This window comes from Drosophila virilis, chromosome 4 (genome assembly GCF_030788295.1).
Source record: "Drosophila virilis strain 15010-1051.87 chromosome 4, Dvir_AGI_RSII-ME, whole genome shotgun sequence".
Classification (NCBI taxonomy): Eukaryota; Metazoa; Arthropoda; class Insecta; order Diptera; family Drosophilidae; genus Drosophila; species Drosophila virilis.
Window position 1 is genome coordinate 26,441,436 of NC_091546.1, and position 7,355 is coordinate 26,448,790.

Consider the following 7,355-nt stretch of genomic DNA (forward strand, 5'->3'; position numbering starts at 1 on the left):
TAAATAATTTTCCTGGCAACACAATATATAAGTATAAGCACCATCGTCTGAATATATTGAATATCAAATTGGCTGCATAATTAAAACCTTTACGCAAATTCAAAATACTAATAAACTGAACTGCTGCAACAAGAACAACAATAACTGCAGCAATAATATTAACAGCAACAACAACAATAACAACAACAAGCTGGCAACAAACAATGGCAACTAAACATCCGGCGGAGGTCAGAAAAGTACGAAAAGCTCATAAATAAAAGGCAGCTGACACGCTGCAGGCGAAAAACAACTAAAAGCCAACATTTGCAATCCCACGAACCGAAATAAATATTTTTATTTTATTTTTTTCTTCATTTTGGGCGCTGTGGCGATAAAAACAAGTGGGTAAAATCTGTGTGTCATAACAATACCCGTTACATCAATAATAACTTATAAATTTGTAAATATTTTATAAATGGCACATAAATTAACACAACTAATGCCACGGCACACAAGAGCCCAGCACAAGAGCAACAAAAACAACGACTATTTTCATGATTTGTTGCACGATAATAGCAGCAGTTGCAGCTGCAACCAAAAAGAGTCACAGTTGACATTATTCTCGCTTTATCTAAATGCACTAAATAAAGCACACATGCACAGATACACACAGATATTCCGTAGATAGATATTCCGTACATAGCCAGACATTTGGTCTGGGCTTATCGGCCGGGCAGGGCAGGGCAGGGCCGGGGAGTTGGGGAAAAACTGCATAAATATTATAATATGATTTACAAGCGGATGCTGCCAGAGCGCCGAAACTTTAACGGGCGATAAATACATAATATTTTTTGAAAATCCATTTTACAAAACAGGATGTTTACCACGAAGTTGGGAAACTGTTCTCGGGGAATACAATATGCAATTGGCGACCCATTCATGGGGATGAGCTATTTTGGGCAATATTTTCTAGCCAAACGCATATGTTTTAATTTTATGCTGGAAAAAGTGTTGACTTTTTGATCTCTCTAATAGTTCCAGGTCCAACCAACAACAAGGTGTAAGCACCAAAGAGTTAGCAGGTTGTCTCAAGAATCTCTTTTCAGGGGCTATCACAGAGTCGCTCGCAGAGTCTGCTGATGATAGTATTCCAAGTATTATCGTTAAGAGACCTTAACAGCTCCTTTCCGAAAGAAATTTGACCAAAGCTTTTTTTATTAATACTCCGTTCACAGCAAGTGGGGTTTGGGCCAAAGCCATGTAATGTCAAAAGATCGAGTATCAATTTGATGATCAAATTTAAAAATGGGCTCTGATTTTTATTTAATTGCAAATATTATATTGTTTTTTTTTTTTTTTTTTTTTTTTGAGTTCTCAGTAGCTCATTAGCCCATTTATAAAATGAATGATTATTATTGAAATAAATTACTATTTTCAAGATTGTAAAAATTTGTAAATTGAAAAGCATTTTTTGTGTTTTTAAATTATATATTATAATATTAGGTAATATATATTAGCTTTTCGGGAATATGATTGAAGTTTTAATGCAGTTTACAAATGTATTTAACAACTAGACGACAAGCTTATACATGTATTTCTTTAGCTCTTTAATTTATCAATTATACGGTGTAAGGCAGCTTGACATAAGGTAGATAGAGTTGTGTTGTGTCAACGAGTGATAGATTTGGCAGATGACGCTCTGCAAGGCACCTTCAAGTAAAATCCTAAGCAAGAACTGTCTCCAGCTGAAAATATCTGCACATGGAACGTATTTAGCTGCTCATTCCAGTCTCGAGTCGCAGAAATTCAACTCGAGGAGGAGGCAACAGTCTCAACCTTCGTTTGAGCGTTTGGGAACTGGCAGTGGGAGCTGGAGTACAGGTCTTGATGGGGCCATGCGCAAGCTGTGTAAATGTTTATGTTATTGATTAATTACATTTACAACAATCAAAGTTCATTGATTGATACCAATCAAAACAAGGCAAAGACAACAATAACAACTGCGAACAGCGAGTGCAACATGCTGCAATGAATCTTCCACTTGAAGTGGAAATGACTGACTCAATGAGCCAGCGAGAGGCTGGCTGACTGACTGACTGACTGAACGAGTCAGTGAGTGAGTGAGTGAGTGAGTGAGTGACTAAAAGAATGGAGAACATATCTAATGCTCGTGCTGTGCCCCTCACTGCGCCCCTGGTTGCGTGTTCAGCTCTTGTCGGTGTCGGTGCTTGTACGGCATTTGTCTGTTTGTTCGCGCTGCTTTGATCTTGTTTTTTGATCTTCACTCGCTTTGATTGATCAATTAAAATCATTTGTAAACAAGTTCTGCTGACGACGATGACGCGGCGAAAGACCAACTGAAAGACGTCGACCGGCCTCTGAGATTTATTTGGTTTCTATTTTGGTAGGCCACAACAAACAGTTCGCCAACATGTGACAACAATGCGATGAGCAGCACGTTCTGTTCCCAGTTTCCGTTCCCGTTACCCGTTACTCGTTACCCACTACCAGTTACCAGTTACTAGTTACCAGTTACCAGTTACCAGTTACCAGTGACAAGGCAGCACTCGCATCTGCCCTTGCCAAAGCTCGCATTGTGCATTTTTATAGTTGTCAGTGCGTTGCCAGTCAAGTGTCAGAAACATTTGCAGCCCGCCCGCCCGACTTCCAAACGCAAATGCACTTACGAACGACAGACGCGACAGAGCGACAGACACGACAGACACGACAGACGCGACCAACTGACAATTCACAATTCACAGTTCACAATTTGCAAGTTGCGACTCGCAACGCTCTGACGATGACAGGCAAACAGAAAAATATGTACGATGAGCAATTCGCATTGTTCGCCAGATATTACACGACTCAGTCACAATTCTCATTGTTGTTGTAGTTGTTATTGTTGTTGTTGCTGTTGTCGAATGCAAAGCTTGTTGTTGTTGGGGCCTGCTCTGACTGGCGATTGCTCTGACATGGCTGACGCCTTGATTAAACTGTCATTTAGCTTCATTTATTTTGACATAAAACTGACAAGAGGCCACCATTCTAAGTGGCAACTTGAAATGCATTTTCAATTTAATACACAACAGTCGACATCATTTTGACTGACCTTATAAAGCAAGTGTAAATCTATATGTGTGTATGTATAAACAATTTTTTTTGAAAATTTATAATTTTTTTAGATCATATAAAGTATATTTAGACTCTTCATCTGTTCATAAGGGATTTATTTAATTTCATTGCTAATGTGAAAGGTATTTCATAATCAATTTTATATTCTAATTAGATTTTTTTAATCTACTTTCAAGAAAAAACCTTGATTGAGTCACAGTTCACTTTTATCCCTTTAGGGTCCTTACCTCTCTCACGTACTCTTCAGATTTCTTGAGGTCCGAACGTAAAGTCTGATTGCCGCAAGTCATTCGAGGAGCACTCATTTATGCAAAATAACAAGTGATTAAAACTCGTATTCGCCGATATAAAGCTGTCACTGAACATAAATTACAATATGTCAGTTTCAAGAACCTTTGACTTTTATTAATGTAAACATGAAAAGCAACACGCATGCTGAACAACTAACTGAAAAGCCGAGATAAACTCGAGACCAAGACCCAGCCCCAGACCCAGACCCAGACCCAGAACCAGAGCCGGTCCTCAACGACGCCTGGGAGCGCTGACAGCCTGTGTTGTTGGTATGTGAGTGAGTTAAAGTCTGTGGATCAGCCATAAAAAATATATGCAATACGAAAGCGAGAGAGAGAGAGAGAAAGAGTGAGATAGAAAGAGAAAGAGAATAGATTGAAGCGTAAAGGAATCTCGAGTGAAGTGTTTGCTGATTTGTTGCTACTCGAAGAAGATGCAACACTTGGGGCTTGCTTTTGATTATGCTATATTTGTGTATGAATCCCATACTCATACTCATACTCACACTCACACTCGCACTCATACTCGTACTTGATTTTGTATCTATGCAGTGCTTGAGCTCACTTAGCGATCATATCATTTTGACATGCTCGTGTGTTTAAGCTGTCAAATTGCCTGCCGTCTGCGGCTGCTGACGATGCTCTCTAGCTGTCCCGTCCCATTCCATTCCATTCCGTTCCGTTCAGTGCTTCCTTGCTACTCCTCGACTATCTTTTCACGTTGCCCGACTTTACTATGCTTCACTCTAGTCCAATCCCTCCGACTCTCTGCTGGCCTGGCCTAGCCTGGCCTAGCCCGGCTCGGCCCGGCCCGGGCTGTCTATTTGTATCTAGACAGGCACTCGGCCTTATGCCTCCTTAAGTTGACGTGTTACGCTGTCAGCGTGGAGAAAACCTCAATTTCAAGCTGTCAGTTTGTATGTCAGCTCCAACTGACAGTTCTCCACAATGTCGTTGTCGTACTCGTTGTCGTTGTTGTTGTTGTTGCTCTTGTTGTATCTCTTTCTACTCATGTCTTGCTTTTGCTTTTGCCTTGCTTTTGCAGACTTGCCACTCTTTGCACAGATACAGATACACTTACAGATACTTAGATGGACATTTGAATAATGCGCGCACAGCAAGCCCAACAAGGCTGCAACGAAGCTTTGTTATGGGCTGGACGTATGTTTTATGGGTAAGTTGTTATTGGCCACTTAAAAAAGTAAACGACAACTTATTTACCGAGTGGGGGAAAATATGGAGAATTTAGCGTGGAATAAATGAAGTGAAGGGAATAATAATATATTTATAATAATATTGATGCATGACTATTAAATATTTATTTTAAAAATGAATGTCTGTCACTTCAATGGAAGCTAGTCTTATGCATTGCTAAGAGTAGCTGGCCGTGTTAAGTATCATAACTAAGGAGTTAGATAATGACTTGCCCAAACGTAGACTGAAAGTCGAGTTCACATAGAGTCGTTAATGCGGCAGCATCCGTTTTATAGTCGTCGTCTTTGGCATGTAATGTTCTCGAGCGATAAATTAAGCTGTGAACATTTGCTCGATTTGTAGAGAGGTATATTCGCAATCCTTTATAAGTGCCGCTGCCCCAGCTGCCCCAGCTGCCCCAAGTGGCTGAGCTGCCACAACTGCTGGCCCAACTGGCCGGCAGCTGCCATGTCGTTGCACTGCGTCGGACACAAAAGATTTACGATTATGGCGCGACTATTAAAAAGTTTCGCCTCTCGCACACCTCTCTGTATCAACTGAGCCGAGCCAAGTGAACCAACTCACTCAAGCCCACATTCAAATTCAAAACAAAATATTGTAAAAAGCACAAACAGCGTGACGACTTTGCAGCCAGCTCATGGCATCGACTACGGCTCTTGGCATCGGCAACGGCATCGGCATCGGCATTGGCATCGATTAATTATGTGTGGAATTTGGTTTATTGAGTACGAACCGCCTTTAAATTGTCTAAAAGACCAGAGAGCCAGAGCTGTCAGGGCCCCAGCGATCGCATCTGAACACCAACAAGAACAGCGACGGCAACGGCAACGGGTTTCAGCGGCTGACTATGCTGGTAATTTATGAGTTTAACTATAATTTTTAACATTTACGCTGCGCCTGCGTGCGCTTGCAATATGACAATTTCACAAACTTAAACTGGAATCCGGCAAGGGCGGGGAGCCACTGGCGACTGTATTTGGACTTTATGTAGACAGCTGCTGGTCAATTGAGTTGGCGTTACCCACCGACAACTCGACCGACCAACCGACCGACCGACCGACCGACCGACTCCAACTCGCAGACAGGGTCTCTTTCACAGCGGCAACCATTTTGTTGGTTTCGATTAGACTGTTAAGTTGTCAACCTGAAATTGATTTGTAGCCGGCCCAATCGTTTTTGCTCCAATGTGTCTCTGGCAGGGAATTGCTCGGAGCCGACTGAAATGAATGTCACAGAAAAGTGCAGCTTAAAGGTGTTGTTCGCTGGAGCTGCCAACTGATCATAAATCTATCCACGAATCCATGGATACAATTCCCAATTATTTGTTTTTCACAAATTATAGTCCGTTTGTACCACAGCTATGCATCGAATTCATAGACTGGAACCTTCAAATTTAATACAAATGAAAAACAAGAGAGATGTAGCTTAGTATGCATATATACAGAACAAGTATCCTAGTTGAGAGTGACCAATTTCAGCCACGTTGTTAGTGCTATTATCCTTTTGAGAATAAAGGAATATTCTATAGCACAATTGAATCTACTTTCATCAAGATCGGTTAGGAAACAGAGAAGTTATTAAGGAAAACGTTTTGTGGCAGGCCACGTGTTTGCAGCAGCTAGCGCAAAGTCCAAGAATTTCCGTATACATACATGTTCACACATGCATACACATAATAAGAATTGCAATTTCATTTGTATCTTTTATGGCGCTTTTTACTTTTTCTATTATTTTAGTTCAGTTTGTTTTCATGCGAACAACATTTTTGGTATGACTGTGAAGTAAAGTTAAAGAAAATATTTTATTATATACAAGCTTCATATGGTTTTTGAAGAAGAAGGTACAGAGTATTTCGACTGGCGCACTCTTACTTAGTTTGTTAAAATCTGCACAAAAAATTAGATGACAGTTAAGAAATTATATGTCCAACAGAAATAAATATTATATGTGACTAATCGGGGCGCGGTAAGTCGTAAATGTTTGATGTGCTCAAAAGCCGTACTAAATGCCAAATAAGGTGTCATTGCTGTTTTTCGTCTTATCAAAATCTTTGGCATTACGTGAATTGGACTTCGACTTCGATTGACGATTGACGATTGACTAATCATCTTTCAAAATCCACTGCGATTACGCTTAATGCACACTCGAATCCACTCGCATTTCCAGCTCACTGAGCTGGAGATTGTGACTTTCCGAGTGTACTCCGCAGGCCTGTCTATTTGTATCTCTGTCTGCGTGTGTTCGTTAGAGCGAGCGTGCGAGTACGTAAAAAGCTCTTTGAAATGGTTGTCAGTTTCGGTTTCTGTAGCTGTACTTGTATCTGTATCTGTATCTGTATCTGTATCTGTATCTGTATCTGTATCTGTATGTGTTCTGTATGTTTATGAGTTGGCGTTCGCTTCAAAGGAGTGTGCGACGTCTTTGACGGCAACGGATTTAAGCGCTCCCCTCGGTACTGCACACAAGCCTGTGTACCGACTATAATCTGACATTTAATTAATAATAAAGTTGACAGTTTGTTTTGAGTGACTGTGACAGTTTTAATTGAGATTTGTTTCCACCATGCGCTACACAGGCGAGTGTGCGGCTTATAGATCTTTTCAGCTCTTCTTGTCATTCAATGCTACCGTAATGCTTACATTGCTCCATGGACATTTTATTGGCGATGCATTAGATAACAATTGCTTTGATTGCATTCAGCGCAGTTGTTGAAGCAATGCGAACACATATGCTAAATAG

At 40.7% G+C, this 7,355-nt stretch overlaps 1 long non-coding RNA gene across 2 annotated transcripts; it reads right to left on the reverse strand.

Moving 5' to 3' along the window:
• Positions 1–3,320: 3,320 nt before the first annotated feature.
• On the reverse strand, positions 3,321–7,134 carry LOC116651453 (uncharacterized). Of its 2 annotated transcripts, none has more exons than XR_011416763.1 (3): positions 6,488–7,134; positions 3,908–6,390; positions 3,321–3,691 (listed from the first exon to the last, which is right to left on the reverse strand). It is a non-coding gene; the product is annotated as an uncharacterized lncRNA (long non-coding RNA). The 2 variants fall into 2 exon arrangements; XR_011416762.1 differs by having other exon boundaries at positions 3,908–4,556; positions 4,623–7,134.
• Between the last annotated feature and the right edge of the window lie 221 nt (positions 7,135–7,355).